General features: G+C 48.7%; 1 protein-coding gene across 4 annotated transcripts in view; it reads left to right on the top strand.

The window, feature by feature from the left end:
- Window positions 1-13,926, top strand: part of KCNA6 (potassium voltage-gated channel subfamily A member 6) — a 37,226-nt gene extending 23,300 nt beyond the window's left edge. For 2 of the 4 annotated variants that reach the window (XM_070790268.1, XM_070790264.1), the window contains exon 2: window positions 13,511-13,926. The gene's annotated coding sequence lies outside the window, so the exon portion shown is untranslated. Of the gene's footprint in view, window positions 1-1,286; window positions 1,431-2,074; window positions 2,198-13,510 lie in introns of all 4 variants that reach the window. The other 2 variants (XM_070790266.1, XM_070790265.1) reach the window with 2 other exon arrangements.
- Window positions 13,927-19,659: the final 5,733 nt, after the last annotated feature.

Genomic DNA, 19,659 nt, shown 5'->3' with positions numbered 1-19,659 from the left:
GAGGTGCAGGTGCAGAGGCCCTGCTTCCCTTTACTTGCTCAGCATCCTTGTGACAGGTGACGGCACCCCCTGGCAGATACCAGCAGCGGCTGCAGCATCAGAGCAAGTTCCAACCCTGCCTCTCTGACTCGCGAGCCTTGAGACCTTTTTTCTTCTTTGATGCTTTGTGTTCCTCAGCTGTAACATGGAGAGCATCGTGCTTAAAAACTTGAACAAAACTGACTTTCTGGGCACAGAGAAGCAGGGCAGGGGATGGCAGCAGTCCTGGGAATCGGTAGGATGGAGGAAATGCCTTATTCAGTGTCTGGTACCCACTCATTCTTTTTTAACAGACATTTATAATGGGCCCACATGAGCCAAACCCTGGAGAATCAAAGGTGAGCAGGGCTTTAATATCTTGAGGAAGGAGTACGTGGCAGACATGAGTAGATAGCTGGCCACAGCACAGTGTGCTCAGCGGTGGAAGCTAGGGGGACAGGCTTTCCATGAAGCCCAGGTCCTGCCCTGTCGTTCCCTCTCATCACCCCTGAGCTCTGACTGTGTGTTGCTGTTGTTGTTCACTCAGTCGTGTCTGACTCTCTGCGACCCCATGGACTGCAGCAGGCCACACCTGGCCTTCACCATCTTCTGGAGCCTGCTCAGACTCATGTCCACTGGTCGGTGACACACAGGCAAACACTGATGCAGGAATCAGGGAACAACTTTATTAGCACCAAAGCAGCACTCAGATCCTGCAGCTCGGGGCGCCAGGGTAAAAGGCTGACTTGAAACTTGCCTGGGACTGCAGGCCAAGTGGGGAGGGACTCTTACTCCTTTCTACCTTGGAAGGAGCTTCCAGATCACATTGCAAAGGACAGAGAAGGAAGTTTGAACCACTTTTGCCCATGACCGTGATGGAGGGCTTCCCTTGTAGCTCAGCTGATAAAGAATCCGCCTGCAATGCAGGAGATCCTGGTTTGATTCCTGGGTTGGGAAGATCTGCTGGAGAAGGGATAAGCTACCCACTCCAGTATTCTTGTCCTTCCCTGGTGGCTCAGCTGGTAAAGAATCTTCCTGCAATGTGGGAGACCTGGGTTTGATCCCTGGGTTGGGAAGATCTCCTGGAGAAGGAGAAGGCTACCCACTCCAGGATTCTGGCCTGGAGAATTCCATAGACTATATAGTCCATGGGGTCGCAAAGAGTTAGACACAACTGAATAATTTTCACTTTCATTTCATGATGCAAGGCTCAGGGGGTCCTGCTCTCTGGGGCTCACTTGGCCCCCCGCCTTACCTCATGTCCACAGAAGGCTGCAGTGGTTCCAGAAATCATGACCTCATACCAGCATGTCCAAAAGCAGAAAGAGAAGAATGAGGAAACCAGAATCTGACCAGCTCTCTTAGAGGTGACTTGCAGAAGGAGGAGAGAGAGCAAGACTCTGAAAATTGCAGTAAGTCTACATTCCCAGCTGGTTTAATCCTTCCTTGGAAATCATATGCAAGATGCTTCTGGTAAGAAAGGTAGAGAATTCTCCCGGAGGCTGGAGGGAGTCAGGGGAGGTTTCCCAAAGAAATCAGTATATCAGCTGGGCCTTGCAAAATGAATAGGAGTTTTCAGGATTGAAAATTCTCAATAGAAGGAATAACTTGAGCAAAGGTTGTTTAGACTCTGCACAGGTTTGATCCCTGAGCTGGAAACTAAGATCTCACATGTTGCAAAAAAAAAAAAAAAGGTTCGGGAGAAAGAAAAGGAGGATGTGTTCAAGGAACTGGGAGCTAGGGACACATAGGGTGGGACAGAGTGTGCAGCAGAGGCTGGAGAGATAGGGTGGACTCAGGTGGTGACGAGCCGTGACACTGTTAGGGGCTGGATTCATTCTGACACCCGTGGGAGCAGCAGGAGCTGTCAGTCAGAGACAGGACCTGCTGAGATGCCTTTTGGGAATGATCCCTCTGGCTGAAGTGAGGACGGGAGTGGAAATGAGGCTCGAGACCCAGTGCTATGCAGTGGCCGGCATGGCACATTGTGGGGAAGGGTGGTGGGAGTGGTCCGCCAAGGTTTCATCACTGACATTGTTCATCATTGCTGGCACAGGTGACCTCTGGCCAGGTTCATTACTGTGGACAGGGCAGGCCTGTATTGCCCGTGCGAGGGCAGACTTGTCTTAATGCACTGCTCCTGGTGTGCCCCCGAAGGAAGGCTCCTCCAGGAATCCAGGTACATAGAGGAGGTTCTGGTCATGTGTGCCGGGAGCTCTTGGATGGACAGGCTGGGCACTGGCTCTGCGGTTCGGAGGTGGATTTGAAAAGAGCCTTTGTACTTGGGGTGCTGCAGCGCCAGGCTGCAGAAGCTGTCTGCCTCCAAGAGTTTCTTGAAGGTGGAAGCTGCCCATGTGTGTGTGCTTGGAGGGTGTGGAGTGGGAGTGGGGTGGGGGGAGTTGTCACCATCCTGCTGACCTCAGGGGCACAGGTCTCACAAACCCCATCTCCTCTGGCCATCCTGGCTCCCCTGGACCCTCTCTGGGAGCCCGAGAAGCCCTCCCTCCACTGCTGAGAGCCAGTGGGAAGGAACAGCCACTCTTTTGTCCCTGGAACTTTCTCCCTAAAAGAGTCAGGGCTGCCAGGAAATCATCAAGGGGAGGTGTTTGACAAGCAGGGTTATTCAGAAGGAAAAGCTTTGCCTGCCAGCCTCCATTCCCCAAGGCTTCCGTAGGCGCCGACTCCCACCTTTGCTGCCTGGGGAGCTGTAGCATCATGCCATCCATGCCCGGGGTAGGGGGTGGGCGGCAGGGATTAATGTGAGTGCTCTCAGTGGGGAACTGAACCCGAGGAAAGCAAGACTGCTTCCTTTGACCTCCAATGGCTCTGTAGCCTAAATAAAATGTGATTCAATGTACCAGGTGACTTAGTTGCCTCTGAAAAGTGAAGAAATCTCCCTGCAATGCAGGAGACCTAGGTTCGATCCCTGGGTTGGGAAGATCCCCTGTAGAGAGGCATGACAACCAATCCACTCCAGTATTGTTGCCTGGAGAATTCCATGGACAGAGGAGCCTGGCGGTATACAGTCCATGGGGTCACAAAGAGTCGGACACAACTTAGCAGCTAACACCATGAAAAGCAGGGTACTTTATGTGTTTGCTCCTGGCCTGTCTGACTGTGAACACTCTATCTTTATGGATCTGTTGTACCTCAGTTTCTTGGAGTGAAGTTGGGTTACTGTGAGAAATAACAAACTAGATGGGATGCCATGTCCCTGGTAAATGCGCATGAACCATTTTGCTACATTTTCATATAATTATATGAAACAGAAGTGACTTATTGGAAATCTGGTGATAGCTCACGTCCAGCTTAGACAGTGTCCTTATAAAGTGGAAAATCTGCAGCTTTCCAGCTAATTTCACCAATGGAGTCAGCTTTGACTAATGCTTCAGAGGTTCAGTTCAGTTCAACTCAGTTCAGTCACTCAGTCATGTCCAACGCTTTGTGACCCCATGAATCGCAGCACGCCAGGCCTCCCTGTCCATCACCAACTCCCGGAGTTTACTCAAACTCATGTCCATTGAATCCGTGATGCTATCCAGCCTCTCATCCTCTGTCGTCCCCTTCTCCTTCTGCCCCCAATCCCTCCCAGCATCAGAGTCTTTTCCAGTGAGTCAACTCTTCTCATGAGGTGGCCAAAGTACTGGAGTTTCAGCTTTAGCATCAGTCCTTCCAATGAACACCCAGGGCTGATCTCCTTTAGGATGGACTGGTTGGATCTCCTTGCAGTCCAAGGGACTCTCAAGAGTCTCCTCCAACACCACAGTTCAAAAGCATCAATTCTTCAGCACTCAGCTTTCTTCACAGTCCAACTCTCACAGCCATACATGACCACAGGAAAAACCATAGCCTTGACTAGAAGGACCTTTGTTGGCAAAGTAATGTCTCTGCTTTTGAATATGCTATCTAGGTTGGTCATAACCTTCCTTCCAAGGAGTAAGCGTCTTTTAATTTCATGGCTGCAGTCACCGTCTGCAGTGATTTTGGAGCCTCCCGAAATAAAGTCTGACGCTTCGGAGGTTACACGATGCTAATGGGCATTTGGCATGACTCACGTGAGCCCCGAACCTGCTCTCAGATCTTGATTGCTGCTTGGAAATCAGAGGAACATGGTGGCACTGAGGGGACTTCCTCCATCCACTTTAGTTTTTAATTTTTTAAGCGTTTATTTTATTTTTGGCTGTGCTGGGTCGTCACTGCTGTGTGCTGCTTCCTCTAGTTGCAGAGAGTGGGGTCTGCTCTCTGTTGAGTTCACAGGCTTCTCATTGCGGTGGCTTCTCTTGTTGAAGAGCATGGGCCCTACGTGCGCGGGCTTCCGTAGTTGCAGAGCCTGCTGAGTGCAGGCTCAGTAGTTGTGGCTAACGAGCTGCGTTGCTTTGAGGTCTGCAGAATCGTCTCAGACCAGGGATGCAACCCACATACATTGCAAGGCAGATTCTTAACCGCTGGACCACTCGTGAAGCCTCTCCTCCCACTTTAAACAAGGCTCTGTTTGTGTGCTGTTCCTATGCTTGGCTTCTGTCAGGGCTATTTGTGGGAAGTAAGTTTCTCTTTTATTTTTTTTTTCTTTCTTTCTTTTTTTTTTTTTAACTCAACTGGTAGTACACCCAAGCCCAATAAAAGAATTATGTCTCTAGTGCGAGACTGGAATTTAGAATTCTAAGTCTAGACGGGATGGTAGCGTGGCATAGTGGTGGAATGTGGGGCCGGTGTTTCCTATTCTGTCCATCTAGCGGGGTGATTTGAGGGTAATTATCTAGCCTTGTCATGCCTCAGATTCTTCATCTGTGAAACAGAGAAAATAATGTCTATCTCAAAGGACGAGTGGGCTTATTCATGAGATAATGTATTTAAAATATCTTGAACACACCAAGTGATGAGCAAAGAATAGCTATTATTTTAATTGGGCTGCAGAACGTAGGTGTTAGTGATTCTATAATTAAATGGGTCCAGTTAGCTTTCTTTGGGTTACAAGAGACTAAAATGTCTGGCTCAAACTAGTTTATTCCAAAAGGGAAATCTACTACTCATAAATTCATTTAAAGTTGGGCTTTGGTTAGCAGAGATACCGTAGAATAGGCCAAAGCATGGACAGCTGTAGGGGTTGAATGACTCTGTTGGTGCTTTAGTCGCTAAGTCCTGTCCGACTCTTGTGACCCCATGGACTGTAGCCTCCCATGCTCTGCAGTTTATGGGATTTGCCAAGCAATAATGCTTTATGTTCATGGGATTTCCACTTGTGTTCGTGGGACTTCCTAGGCAAGGAGTGGGTTCCCATTTCCTTCTGTAGGAGATCTTCCCAACTCAGGGATCGAACCTGCGACTCTTGCATCTCCTGCATTGCAGGTGGATTCTTTCTGCTGAGCCTCCAGGGAAGCCTGAATGTAAGGCTTAGAGAGGACTTCTTTAGTAAGGCTCAAATTTTAACAAAATGAAAGTGCCAGAATGCCTAGATAATGTAATGCATAGCTCTAACTGCTGAAGTTTTGTAATGTATTGAAAAAAGCTGACTATGAGATATTTAGGCTGTCCTGAGGAGGCCAAAGCAAGAAGCAGGACAAAGTCATTAAATACAAGACACATCCTGTGTGTGCTGATGCATGTCAGCCTCCTCTTTAGGCTCAGGGTATATCTACCCATGAGATTCTATCTGTACCTATAAATGATGTTTTCAGTTAGTGCTATTAGACTCAATTAATTTCATTCTCGAAGGCAATGGCACCCCACTCCAGTACTCTTGCCTGGAAAATCCCATGGGCGGAGGAGCCTGGTAGGCTGCAGTCCATGGGGTCGTTAGGTGTCGGACATGACTGAACAACTTCACTTTCACTTTTAATTTTCATGCACTGGAGAAAGCAATGGCAATCCACTCCAGTGTTCTTGCCTGGGGAATCCTAGGGACAGGGCAGCCTGGTGGACTGCCGTCTTTGGGGTTGCACAGAGTCGGACACGACTGAAGCGACTTAGCAGCAGCAGCAGCATATCCATTAAGTTAACCAGAGCCTGTGCTGGAACATTCAAAATAAGTCTAAGGTCCATCGTATGTTAGTTGAAAACAATACAATTCTTTTGAAAAAAAGTGGGCTTCAGGTACAGTGTGATCCAGGAGACAGAGTTTTGTTTTTTTTTTTTTTCATTTCTCTTAATGCAATTCTGCTGTTCATATGGACTGCAGATGGTGATATGATGGCCAGTAGCTCTAGGCATATATCCTTCCAGGTTCTAGTCCCATAAATAGAGTCTTTTATGGATCAGAAAAAAAATCCATGATCTGATTTTCATTGGTCAGAATTTCAACTCATTTTCTTATCTAATTGGACGTATCTGGGTCATATGCACACTCTTGGAGCCAAGGTTGGGGTCAGTTTTATTCAAAGCACATGGACTGAGTATACAGTGTGGAGACTGTTTTTCTAGAGGAAAGTTGGTGCTCCATGAGGAAGAGAAGGGATAACATAGATGTTGGGTAACTAAAAATATAAGCACCATCCTCCCCAAACAAACAAAAATAGTGACTATCTACTACATCCAGGTTCTTCTGTGCCTCTTTTAGGAAGAGAAAAATATCATAGCTTAGGTAAATCAACGCCAAAATGGGACAAGGAACAACCACGCACATGGGCTTGCTGCTTTAGCTTTTTAGATGATCAAAGAATGCTTTTGCATAATTCTTTTTTTAAAAGTTACTGGTACATTTCCCCCCAACTTGTAATAGCTTTACTATTTTATTCTGATTGTTAAGATAACATAGTTGACTCTTGAATGGACTTGAATGAAATGGGTCCACTTTTATGCAGATATTTTTTCAATAAATATGTGTACTCCAGTACACAGTTCGGGGCTGGTTGAATCTGAGAATACAGAGGGCTGACTGTAATGTTATAGTCAGATTTTTGATTTTGTGGAGAGTGGACACCCCACATTTCTTTGTTGTTCAAAGTTCGACTGTATATGCAAAGAGGTGTATATCGCAAAATAAAGGTCACCAATAATCCCACAGTCCAGAGGTAATTCCTGTCATCGTAGTATAATTATTCCAGATGATTTGTGTGTGTGTGTGTTTATATGTGTCTTGTACATGTAAAACACTTAGCTAAAAATAAAAAATGCTTTATTACCTTTTAAATTCAATTATATATTCTGGGCTTCCCTGGTGGCTCAGATGGTAAAGACTCTGCCTGCCAATGCAGGAGACCTGGATTCAATCCCTGGGTTTTGAAGACCCCCGGAGAAGGAAATGGCAACCCACTCCAGTATTCTTGCCTGGGAAATCCCATGGATGGAGGAGCCTGGTGGGCTACAGTCCATGGTGTCGCAAAGACTTGGATGTGACAACGACTAAACAACAACAATACATTCATGCATCTTTTTAAAAAATTAAAAAAAAATTTTTTTGGTCATGCTGTGCAGCATGTGGGATCTTAGTTCCCCAACCAGGGATGGAACCAGCACCCACTGACCTGGAAGGGTGAAGTCTTAACCACTGGACCACCAGGGAAGTCCTCTATAACATGTATCTTTAAAGATGCTTTCCTCTTACTGCTTTCAAAGTCTAAAGGAGTTCAGGCTTTTGAAAAACAACACAGGCAGCCTCTGCTTATGAATAGAATAGTACAGTTTGTCTGCTGAGCTCAAAAGCTTCAGAAAGAACTCAATTTAAAGATATATACCCTTCATAAATTGAATACTTATCTCTCAAAGCACCAGATCTCCTAAATCATCTTTTTGGCACACAAAAGCACCTTGTGGGGACATAAAGTGTGCACGTGGACATTTATGCACATGTACGTGTGCATAGAAAGCAGACTGGAGGTGTATTAACAGCAATAATAGTCATAGCTACCAGTTACTGAACACTGTGCTGAACAAAAATATTATCGTAAATCTTCACACTGTAAGGCAGCCTCCATGATTATTATTGCCACCCATCAGATGAGGCCACCACGTGAGTAACTGGGCTCAACCTGGATCTGTGTGACTCCAAAGGCAAAATGATTGTCTTAGTGGAAGGGATGTATGTGAAGTTGTTTCCTTTTATAATTTTCCTTTGTAGTTCCTCCATTGTTTAAAATGAGTATGTACGTTTTAGGATCAGAAAGGTTATTTCCACCTTGAAACATTATAGTGCGTGGTCAATGGATAGAGACTGGGACAAACAGAAGGAATCGCCAGCTCTATATGAGACTGTTTATGTCACCAACCAGCTTTGAGTTGGGGAGGGTGGCTGTTCACTAGATGGGGATTAAATGGGATCTTGTGTAGTTTGTATTTTGTTGCTAGTTATAATGTTCACATGCTCTTTAAAAAAAAAAAAAAAAAAACTTCTAAATTTATATTGGAGTATACTTGATTTAGGGCTTCCCCAGTGGTTCAGCCATAAAGAATCTGTCTGCAATGCAGGAGCCTCAGATGTGGGTTCGATTCCTGGGTCGGGAAGATCCCCTGGAGGAGGGCATGGCAACCCACTCTGGTATTCTTGCCTGGAGAATCCTGTGGTCAGAGGACCTGGTGAGCTACAGTCCATGGGGTCGCAGAGAGTCAGACACGACTGAAGCGACTTAGCATGCATGCACTGTTGATTTAAAAGCTGGTGATAGTTTCAGATGTACAGCAGAGTGATTCGGTTTTAGATTTTCCTGCTTAGGTTGTTACATAATACTGAACAGAGTTCCTTGTGCTATATATACAGTAGGTCCTTGTTGGTTTTCCATTTAAAACATACCAGTGTGTACATGTCAGTCCCAAACTCCCTAACTCTCCCTTCCCCCTACCCTTCCCTTCTGTAACTGCAAGTTCTCTAAGTCTGTGAGACTGTTTCTGTTTTGTCAATAAATTCATTTGTATCATTCCCTTTTAGCTTCCACATAGAAGCATTATCATAGGGTATTTCTCTTTCTCTGTCTGACTGGCTTCACTCAGGATAGCAAACTCTAGGTCCCTCTGGGTTGCTGCAAATGGCATTATTTCATTCTTTTTCATGGCTGACATATATATATATATATATCACATCTTCTTTATCCATTCCTCTGTCGATGGCCATTTAGGTTGCTTCCATGTCCTGGCCACACACTCTTAAAAATAATGGTGAACTCTAAGCCCTGGGGGAGTCCAGCAATCTCCTGGTCGGTGTCTGGAGGATGACGGAGCCCTCACTTTGCTGCAAGCCACATCTCTATCTCTCTGGGGATGCACAGGGTTTGGTGACATATCCCAGAGGAGCAGAAACTTTGATCAAGCTCAAAGTTTGAAGGGATGCCAAATTCCACATCACTCACAGATAGGCTGAGTGGTTGGAAGACAGTTGGTGAGTCTACCTCTGAAAACAAGTGATAAGACCAGTGAGTGTAGACATGAGATTGAAGTGGTCAGTGGTTCACACTGGGTCCAGCAAGAAGCTGAATCGTCCAGATTCTGGTCCTTGCCTTCCCCTGCCCATGTGGCATGGTCCATGTTCTTGAGAGTGCAGCCCGTTTGAAGATGTGACCCCCTCCCTGCCAACAGAAATTGCCAAGAGTTGATTTTAGGGGCAAAGGAAGGGGTGTTTGAAAAATACACGCATGAGAATTCTCAGATTTAGTTGTTCAACTGTGCTACATTGGAAACACAAGAATTTAAGACTCCCCTTGATTATTTTAGCTTGTGTCTGAAGGGGAGTTAAACCTGACAGCCTCACTCTTTAAAAGGAACTTTAAAGAATGTTTGATTTTTCATACAATTCTGAATAAGTAGGAAGAAATGGATGAATTAAAACTTGCTTTACTCAGCAAAGGGTTAAATTAATACTGAATTACCAGATAGTCCCTAATTGCACAGGAAGTGTGCGCAAATGGTGCTCAGCATTAGGTGTTCAAATTTAGAACCCTCAATGTTGGATCTTATGTTGGATTTGGAATTTTGTGTGTTAGCTGCAACGAACGGTCATTCTCACGGTGGCCTGGCTGTTGGCCAGTGTCACCGTCTTTTCTGTGTAGTCGTGTGCATGCAATAGTTCAGAACATGCCATTGCACGTTCTTCCTCTGTTTTAGAAAAATGAGGGGAACGCAGAAAAATTAAGAGCACCAAGCAAGGATGTTAGTAGAGCTGAGACAAGATAAGAATCATTAGATGTGCCGGAAGTGCTGTATCTTTAGCTTCAATCAGTGGTTCGCTGGGATGCAGCCCGTTGAATCTGTTGGATTATGAAGGGAGGAAGCATATTGAAAAGTCATGTGTGAACTGCTGCAAATAGACCTGGATGATTGTATCCGCCCGGCAGAGCGTGAGGAAGGATTTCATCAGACCTTAGCACTCCGGGACAGAAACCCCACACAACATATAATCTTCTGCACATTTTACATCAATACACATTTCCAGAAATTATGCGTGAAGATGGGAACTGCAAGTTTAGAGAGGTGTGAGCGGAAGGGCTTTAAAAAAAGCGTGCAGTCTCCATATCCTAGAGTTTTAAGGCAGAGAGGAATGTTATGCGCCCCCAAGCAATACATATTGATTGTTGCTGTAGCGAAAGGTAGTGGTTCAACAGAGTCAGCATTTATTCATTGGGCTCCTGTATGTGCTTGGCAGTGGGGATAGAACGATACATGAGAATGATAAATAAAATGATACGTGAAATCATGAAAAATGATTTCTTCCTTTAACGAAATTGATGGCAATCATGAGGTGTGCGTGCGGTGATGGGGCATATGGAAGCAGATGTTAATCTAGTAAACCCCAACATAAAACTACAACCATGACAAGTGTTACAGATCACAGATATCCACATACCTGAGCTACAAGGGCCTGAAATGGGGGGATTTGACTTCACGATATTTGAATGATGAGAAGGGAATTAAATAGGTAAAGGTTCCAGAAACAGCATCCCAGGCAGAGTGAACCGTATCCAAAGGCCCTGAGAAGGGATTAACACAGTGAGTGCAGAGATGGGGTTGCCAAGGGAACAGGGGAAGGGTACCCACGGAGCAAGTTGGTCTCACCACAGTGCAGTGGGTTGGATGCTCTGTATGGATAAGGTGGACTGGTCACAGAATTTTTGCCGGCATCCAGGTGGATGAGGGCACTAGAGCCCTAATGATAGAGACAGGGGGAGGTGAATGGATTTGACAGCAATGGAGGAGGTGAGCGCTTCCAGCCTCGGGGTGAATCAGAGATGTGGTGGGTTAGAGAGAAAGAGGTGGAAGAGAGGAAGGAGGTGATTTTTTAGGATTAATAATACAAAAGAATAGGAAATCCAGTACTCACTTCTTTAGTATTGTGACGAAGTATGATTAGAGCTGGGGGAGGTGCAAACAGCATATTTAAAACATTTTCATTTTTATTCAAGACACACACACACAATTTGAAAAGCCACATAATGCTGTAAGGCTTTTAAGGAAACCCGGCAGGCTTCACCTCTCTTCTCACCGTGAATCCAAGTCCTCAGAGGCTAGCGCTTTCAATTATTTTAAGTTACTTTCTGTCATTTCCCTTCATTTTTCTCTGTAATACTTACATTATTTCCTAATTTGTCTTTTCAGCTAATAAATATTTATAAAGCACCTGAGCACAGTATGCATAGTAAAGAAAAATATACACGGTAAACAAAAACACACGCCATACAAATACACCTGGGGAACAAAACCCCCGCCTCACGAAGCCATCACGCCAGTGTGGAGGACGCGTAAAGGTTTAAATAAAAGGCTGTCAGCCTCTCTCTATATAGAGGCAGGGCTCTGTAGGGACGCAAGTGCTAGTCGCTCAGTCGTGTCCAACTCTTTGCGGTCCCATGGACTGTAGCCCGCCAGGCTCTTATGGTTATAGGTAATATGGTGAAGAATAGGCATCCATGGGTGTCCTGTGGGCACTGTTGGGGGGGAATGTAGAGGTCAGTAAGGGAAGGGGGGAAAGGGATGACCCATCCGAGAAACAGCATCTGAGCAAAGACTGGAAGGATTGAGGGGAGAGCCCTGTGGGTGTCTGGGGAGAAGGCATTCCAGGCCAGGGCAACAGCGACTGCAGAGGTCCTGAGGTTGGAGGAGGTTGGGGGTCACTGAGGGTCCAAACAGCAGAGAGGCCCTTGCTGCTGGAGCGAGGTGAGTAGGGAGGGCCCTGGGGGTGAGGTTGGCTTAGTAGGGGTGGGGAAGCCCAATGGGTAGGGTTTTGTGGGCTGCTGGAATGACCTCAGCTTCTACCCTGAGTGATGGGACGGCACCTCATGTCTCAACTGGAAACCATATTCCCACTTTCCCTGCTTCCAGCATACTTTTTGGTTAAATCAGTCTTCAGGGTTCATACCATGATCACTATCAAATATTATTTCCTGCATTGCCAGCATCATTTTTTTTAGATTCCACATATAGGTGATATCATATGATATTTGTCTTTCTCTGTCTTTCTTCACTTAGTATGATCATCTCTAGGTCCGTCCTCTTGATGCAAGAGGCATTATTGCATTCTTTTGTATGGTTGAGTGGTATTCCATTGTACACGTGTACTACATCTTTATCCATTCATCTGTTGATGGACTCAGATTGCTTCCATGTCTTGGCTATTGAGAATAGTCCTGCTATAAACATAGGGGTGCCAGTACCTCTTCAAATCAGATAAACTTCCCCTCTTCTGACTGAGTGGCAGAGGGGTAGGGGCTTGGTTTTGTGGGAGTGGGCAGGATACCTGGAGGAATTGGTCTAAGGCAACCCTGGCCTATTCTTGAAGGGCTTTGTGGGAGTTACAGGGACATGCCGGCACATCCAGATGGCTTTTTCAGCCCAGGGCACAGTAGACACAAACCTTGAACATGGAACACTGGGCTCCCAATCTCGCATGCTTTCCAGTCGAAAACAGTGATGTCTGATATCACATGGGACAGACTGCAAAGGCTTCAGCAATCAGAGAAGAGAAAGACCCATTGTGTTGATGTGGCCAGGGAGGCTCCAGGAGGCTCTGGGGCTTGGCTGGGCCAGGAGGGATGGGGAGAAGATGGAGGGAGGTTGGGGCGAGAAGCAGGAGATTCTGGTGGGCCAAGGGTGGGTAGTCAGGCTGTGGCAAGAACGCTTTCAGGGAAGGATGGTGTGCCTGATGGATGCCGAGGGTCACGACGAGCCCTGGAACCCAGGAGAACGGTGTCAGCGTCCAAAAGAAGGGAGCTCAGCTGATAAGTTGTATGAAGCTTCATCTTCCTGGGCCTGGGAGTTGAATGAATTGCTTGGACTTGAGTTTGGAGACTGAGGGGCCGTTACAGGTGGAGTATTTGTGGCCATGTATAAAGGCACCTTCTGCAGGAGCCCTTCAGGGCTCAGCAGTTACTGATGGGCTGTGGGGACTCTTGTGGAGCCGGTGGGGTGGGAGTGAGTGAACCAAAGAGTCCAGGGATGGGGCAGGCGGGGGACCAGCATGCAGAGAAACCAAGAAAGAGGCTGGAGCTCCATCCCAGGTCTCCTGGGGCTGCTCCTCATGCAGCCAAGCAAGCCTCCCATCACTAACTCACCTCCTTTTCTTCTGATTTGTCCCTGGCAGGGAACTAAGGAAGAGGCTGGCCCAGAGTTCCAAACCAGGAGAACTACACCTGTATTTCTGATAGCGGCTGGACAAAGATGACCGGGACCCTCAACTTCTCCAGAAGACGAGACACCCCCCGCCCCTGCTCCTAGGGTGGACAGGCCTGACGCTCCTCCAGTGGCCTCCCATGAGCCATGACCAGGCTGGAAAAAACTGGGATGGGACCCATGGGCATTTAAAGATGGGACTTGGGATACTGGGCTGAGGCTGGGGCAGGGAGGTGAGACAGAAGAACTGAGGGTGCAGACAGAAGAAACCAGGTGTGGAGGGGTCAGGGGTCGAGTGACGCCGGCAAGTGCATGGCTGCGCTGCAGGACCGTCCAGGAAAAGGGTGGCCATGGAGGACTCACAATAAATACAGCCGGAGTCTCGGAGGCTGCGTGTTTCACTGTGTGAAACACCCACAGCTAAGTTGAGCAGATGCGTCAAGTAGTCGTGACAAAGGCAGGCAGGTACCCGAGGTGCCAGGACACTTGGCCAGCATCCCAGGGGCCACCCACAAAAAGTGGGTGGCATCAGGAAAAGTGGTTGAGTCCCCTCCGCGGTGATCCCACCCTGGACAGGGGACGTTCTCCAAGGAGGCCAGGTGTGCCACCCGTGGTCAAGGAGTGGTCTGCCTGCAGGCGGATGTCAAGGCCAGGTGATGAAGCCGTGCACGGGGTCTCCCAGGAAGGCAGGAGCTTCTTTCTCGTGTGTGACCCACTCCACTCCTGACCTGTGCCCTGAGGAAGGAGAGCGATTCCACTTCCGGGACGTCCCTCCTCCTCACCTCCCTCCCTCCTGGCAGCGTCCGTCCAGGGTGCTCTAGGGGGGACATTCCCATGGGCGCCCACTCATCCAAGTGTCCTGTCCTCTTGGTGACAAAACCCATGAGGCTGATTTTCTTGCCTTGGGCTTACTTTTCTAATTAGGCGTTGCCAGGGTTACCGTCTGCTTTAATGCTGGGCCCTCCCAGATCTGAGTGCTGCGTCACCAAACTGCAGGTGTCTTGGCAGCAGGGACCATCTTCTCAGCCACATGGCCACCTGATGTCTAGTAAAGCCCCAGACGTGGACTCGTCACTCACAAAGGATCCGGTGAATGAGTAAGGTCGTGAATGAATGAATGTAGACTCTGGTTAATATACTCAGTTAGCACTTGTTTAGTTGCTAAGTCGTATCCGACTCTTTGTGACTCCATGGACTGTAGCCCACCAGGCTCCTCTGTCCATGGGATATCCCAGGCAAGAATACTGAGTGGGTTGCCATTCCCTTCTCCAAGGATCTTCCAGACCCAGGGATCGAATCCGTGTCTCCTGCATTGGCAGGCAGATTCTTTACCACTGAGCCACCTGGGAAGCCAGAGTAGGGGAGTGGAGACCAGGTTAATGTAGGGAGACAGGAGAAGGCTGACCTGGAAGGGGATGTTCGAGTGGAGAACAGAAGTGGTCAAGGAATGAGGGAGGTGATCTGGGTGAAAAGGCCTGGGGGTGGGAGACTGGCCGGCGTGTTCTAGGAGCGCAAGGGGGCCAGCGTGGCCGGAGGGCAGTGAGCCGCAAGACACAAGGTCAAGGTGAGCTGAGCGCTGAGGCTGGGCCAGCCAGGCAGGGCCTTGGAGGCACTGAAAGGACTTTGCCTGGACTTGGACTTGGAGGGGAAGCCATTCCTCCAAGGTTCTGAGTGGAGAAGGGATGTGATCAGACTTAAAATTGAACAGACTTTATAGTTGGGAAGCTGGTGGGATAACCTAGGTGAGAGCGGTGGTTGAATTCTGCTGTCTGCAGTCGGAGGGGAGTGATGAGAAGCAGAGATTCTGCATAACTTTGAAAAGAGAACCCACAGGAGGGATTGGGTGTGGGGTTAAGAGAAAGAGTGAAGGCAAGGATGACTTCCAGCCTGTGGGGGAGAGACGAAACACCAGAGGCTGGACTGTGCTGGAGGATTCTGTGGCTGTGCTGGAGACCCCGCAACCCCCTCCCGGAAGCCGGGATGAGGGGTGACCTTACCCTCCAGACTCTGCCCCCATCACAGCCTGACTTTGCCCCCAGCCCCACTGCCCCCGCTGGTGGATGGGTGAGGGTCAGCTGCTTCTGCCCCCACCATCTGTCTCCCTGACCCCATGTCCAGGACAGATTGCGTCTGCATTTCTGTGATTCATTCTAGTCTCTCCCTGCTGGGAAGGCTGGGGACCTGGCTGGCCTTGGCCTTGGCAGTCAAGGTATTGTTGCCTCCCAGGGCAGCCAAGCTGGAGTGGATACATGGGAGACCAGAACTGCCTGAGGCTGAGACCCTGGGGAAGGAAATGGTGGGATGGTTGGGGCGCTCCAGTAGGAGAACCAGAAATCGATCTGAGAAAAGAAGAAACAGCAGAGAGAGGCTGAGAACACCTCTCTCCTGGCTCCTGGAAGGGCCATGGAGGCCTCGTCCAGCGTGGAGAAATGGACAGCAGGTCGCCCTCAGACTGCCCTGCTCTCTGCCATTGGTCTGCACTTGGGATGCACCATTTCCTGGAGTGGCTCTTGTCTTCATTTTTTTTTTAATTTATTTATCTTAATTGGAGGATAATTACCATGTTATGATGGCTTTTTGCCATATATCAACGTGAACTGGCCAGAGGCATGCATGTGTCCCCTCCATCCTGAATCCCTCCCACTCCCCTCCCCACCCATCTGCTCAGGTTGTCACAGAGCACCAGCTTTGGGTGCCCAGCATCATACATCAAACTCTTGTCTTTGTTCTGAGGTGAGATAGCAGGAATCTGATTTACGAAGCCACTTGCAGGCGCTGGGGCTGGTGTCAGGAGGAACGCTGCTTCCTGAGCTCAGCTGTGCTGGCTGGTGTCTGGGGAGCCCACTGTGCCATGCAAGGTGAAGGGTCTTGGGGCTGCCCTCCAGCTCAGCTTAGCTTCCTCAACACAGCGGAGCGGCAGGTGCTGAAGGCCGAGAGTCCGGAGACCTGGGACCCAGTTCCCGCTCTGCCACTAAACTCACTGCATGACACATGTTGAGACTTTGCATGTCCTTATCACCTGAGAAATGCGGAACCGGACCCAGCCATCTCCCACGTCTCTTCCCACTTAGAATTCTGAGATGTTTAACTCCATCACTTGAGTAACTGAGAGCAAATTGATTTCCGGATACCTAACAGCAGACGAAAGCCCTCTCATCTTGCTTAGGGAGATCATATGTATTCAATTCTTATTAAGCATCTATACCTGCAAGGTCCATATATTCAAAGCTACGATTTTCCAGTAGTCATGTACAGACGTGAGAGCTGGACCATAAAGAAGGCTGAGCACCAAAGAACTGATGTTTTCAAATTGTGGTGCTGGAGAAGACTCTTGAGAGTCCTTTGGACTGCAAGGAAATCATCCCTGAATATTCATTGGAAGGACTGATGCTGAAGCTCTAATACTATGGCCATCTGATGTGAAGAGCCAACTCATTGGAAAAGACCCTGATGCTGGGAAAGACTGAGGGCAGGAGGAGAAGGGAACGACAGAGGATGAGATGGTTGGATGGCATCACCGACTTGATGGACATGAGTTTGAGCAAGCTCCGGAGTTAGTGATGGGCAGGGGAGCCTGGCGTGCTGCAGTCCATGGGGTCACAGACACTTGAACGCTACTTAGTGACAGAACCACAAATACCCACAGGCATTGTGATAACGAGGCAATGGGCTGTGTCTGTTCTGGGATCCAGGCAGGAATGGCTTGTTAATGGATCGCCTGCAACACAGGGTTGTCCTGATCACATGAGTTAACGCAGAAGCAGAGCCTGGATGCTATCAGCACATGTGTGAATGTTAGTGAAAGTTAGTCACTGTCGTGACTGTTATGGGCTGGCCACATAGACATCTTCTCCTGCTCAGTTCAGTTCAGTCACTCAGTCGTGTCCAGCTCTTTGTGACCCCATGGACTGCAGCACACCAGGATTCCCTGTCCATCACCAACTCCCAGAAATTGCTCAAACCCATGTCCATCGAGTCGGTGATGCCATCCAACCATCTTGTCCTCTGTCATTCCCTTCTCCTGCCTTCAATCTTTCCCAGCAGCAGGGTCTTTTCCAATGAGTCAGTTCCTTGTATCAGGTGGCCAAAGTACTGGAGCTTCAGTGTCAGCATCAGTCCTTCCAATGAATATCTAGGTCTAATTTCCTTTTGGATTGACTAGTTTGATCTTCTAAGGAGGAGAATTCCTGGGTCTCGTTTTCTTAGGCTTCCAAGTGCAAACCCTGATTGACTCCTTAGCCTGGAATGCTTGGCCCTGCGGGTGGCAGAAGGGCCTCCTCCATCTCTCAGCTCAACCTCAGACTATGATGCTGGGCTGGTGGTGGGAGAGGTGAGGCCGAGGTGCATCAGACTGTCATCATGCTCTTCCTGGAAGTGCTGGGTGACTGTCAGGCTCCCTCCAAGCGTAGGAGATTATGAGCAACGCTGTGCTTCCTCGTAGGTGAGTGGTAGACCGTGGGCTCATCAGAGAGTCGGGGCATCTCAGAGCATCTCAGGGATGGGCGATCAGCTGGTTGACAAGCACGCACTGCTCCCCACAAACATGTGGAGGGAGACAACCCCAGAAAAGTGACAGGGGTTTGTCCGCGGTGGGCCGTGAGTGGCTGGAAGAGACGTTCTGAGTGGGAGGTTAGGGCTCAGGGCCCTTGTGCTTGTTGCTGATTCTGAGGCCTGAAGTCACAGTCTCCTGTTCTGGAGGTGAAAACAACTTCCTCCAAAATCTACTACTTGAGATGACTTGTGAGAATCTGGACTGCGCTCACCAGCTCCATTCCTACCCTGCAGGTCCTTGCTGCTCCCTTTCTGGTCCCCAGTAACCTGCCATTGCAGACAGCGCCACTAGAGGGAGCCACTAGTTCTCCCAAGTGGCCACTGCTTCTGTTTCTCCCATCCATGGGATGGGACACCCTGGGGCTGCCCTGGGAGCTGGACACCTCCTGGCTCTCGGTCACTCTGAGGGGTCCCTGCGTGTCTAGCCACACCTGCTGATTGAGTCCATTCAGGGCTGAGAGTCTGCACTGCTTTCCCGGGGCCGCCAGGGTTTCTACCCAGCAGTCCTGATGTTGCTGGATGTCCAGGGAGTGGGGATGACCCCCTCCCCACCGCCCCTTTGTCCATCCATGCAAGAGCGCAAGGCAGTGCTTCTCAGAGAGCCAGGGCAGATGCAGGGAGAGCACAGGCTCCAAAGGCCCCCAGATCCCTGGCCTGGGAAGTCCAGTGGGCAACTTGAGGGGTCCCCTGCCTGGGAGTGTCCCCTACCTCCTGGAAGAGGCAACAGAGCAGCCACAAACTGCCCTGAAAACTGCACTCAGAGACCTGACATCCCAGGGACTTCTGCCTGAGTTGCTGTCAGTGATGGGAAATTATCCACAGGGGCCAGGAGATGACGTGGCAAAGAGATCAGCTGTCTTTAGGAAAAGTGATTTTCCAGTTCAGATACCACTTGGTCATAGAGATTGTCTGGAATCCCACCAGGCTGAATTCTCCAGAATGCCTACCTGCCATCAGGGTTAGGAGGGGAAGTATGGATAAGTGACCTTGCGCATAACCTTGTATGCTCCAGGGCAAGTCTTCACCTCTGGGCCTCAGTTTCCATCTTGGTCAAACAGGGGTTTATATTTCTTTCTGAAGTTGTTTCAGGTGTAAGTTTAGGTTGTTAGGTTTGTGTTTCGATGCCCTATACGGTCTCTCCCGCAAGGGACAGCAGTCTATTCAGTTTGCCTTCTTGCACTGTGGTTCATTTGCCACCAACTCTCTGCTTTCTGTGGTTTAAAGGCTGTTAAAAGTCATTGTCCTTCCCCATGTGAGCTTCTTTTAAAAATCCCACTAAAAATAAAATTAAACTGACCTCCTAGAACCAGTGAACTCATCAAAAATGATTCTGAGCCCTCTGCGCTTAGATGTCGACAGTAATTGATCATTTCACGGCAATAGGCTGGAAAGGCTCAACAGCAGGGGCCGGGGTTTCCATTTTCTGCGTCAACAATCACTTGCCTGCTGTCTAGTTTCTTCCCTGGTCCTGCTGATTTCTGAGGGGCTGGGACCAGCTCGTCTGGGCTCTGTGATGCTGCCTCACAGCTTGGTGACAGGATCCTCATTTCTCTGGATTTCCAGGCACTG

This window comes from Bos indicus, chromosome 5 (assembly GCF_029378745.1).
Source record: "Bos indicus isolate NIAB-ARS_2022 breed Sahiwal x Tharparkar chromosome 5, NIAB-ARS_B.indTharparkar_mat_pri_1.0, whole genome shotgun sequence".
Classification (NCBI taxonomy): Eukaryota; Metazoa; Chordata; class Mammalia; order Artiodactyla; family Bovidae; genus Bos; species Bos indicus.
This window is presented reverse-complemented; position numbering and strand designations above follow the sequence as displayed.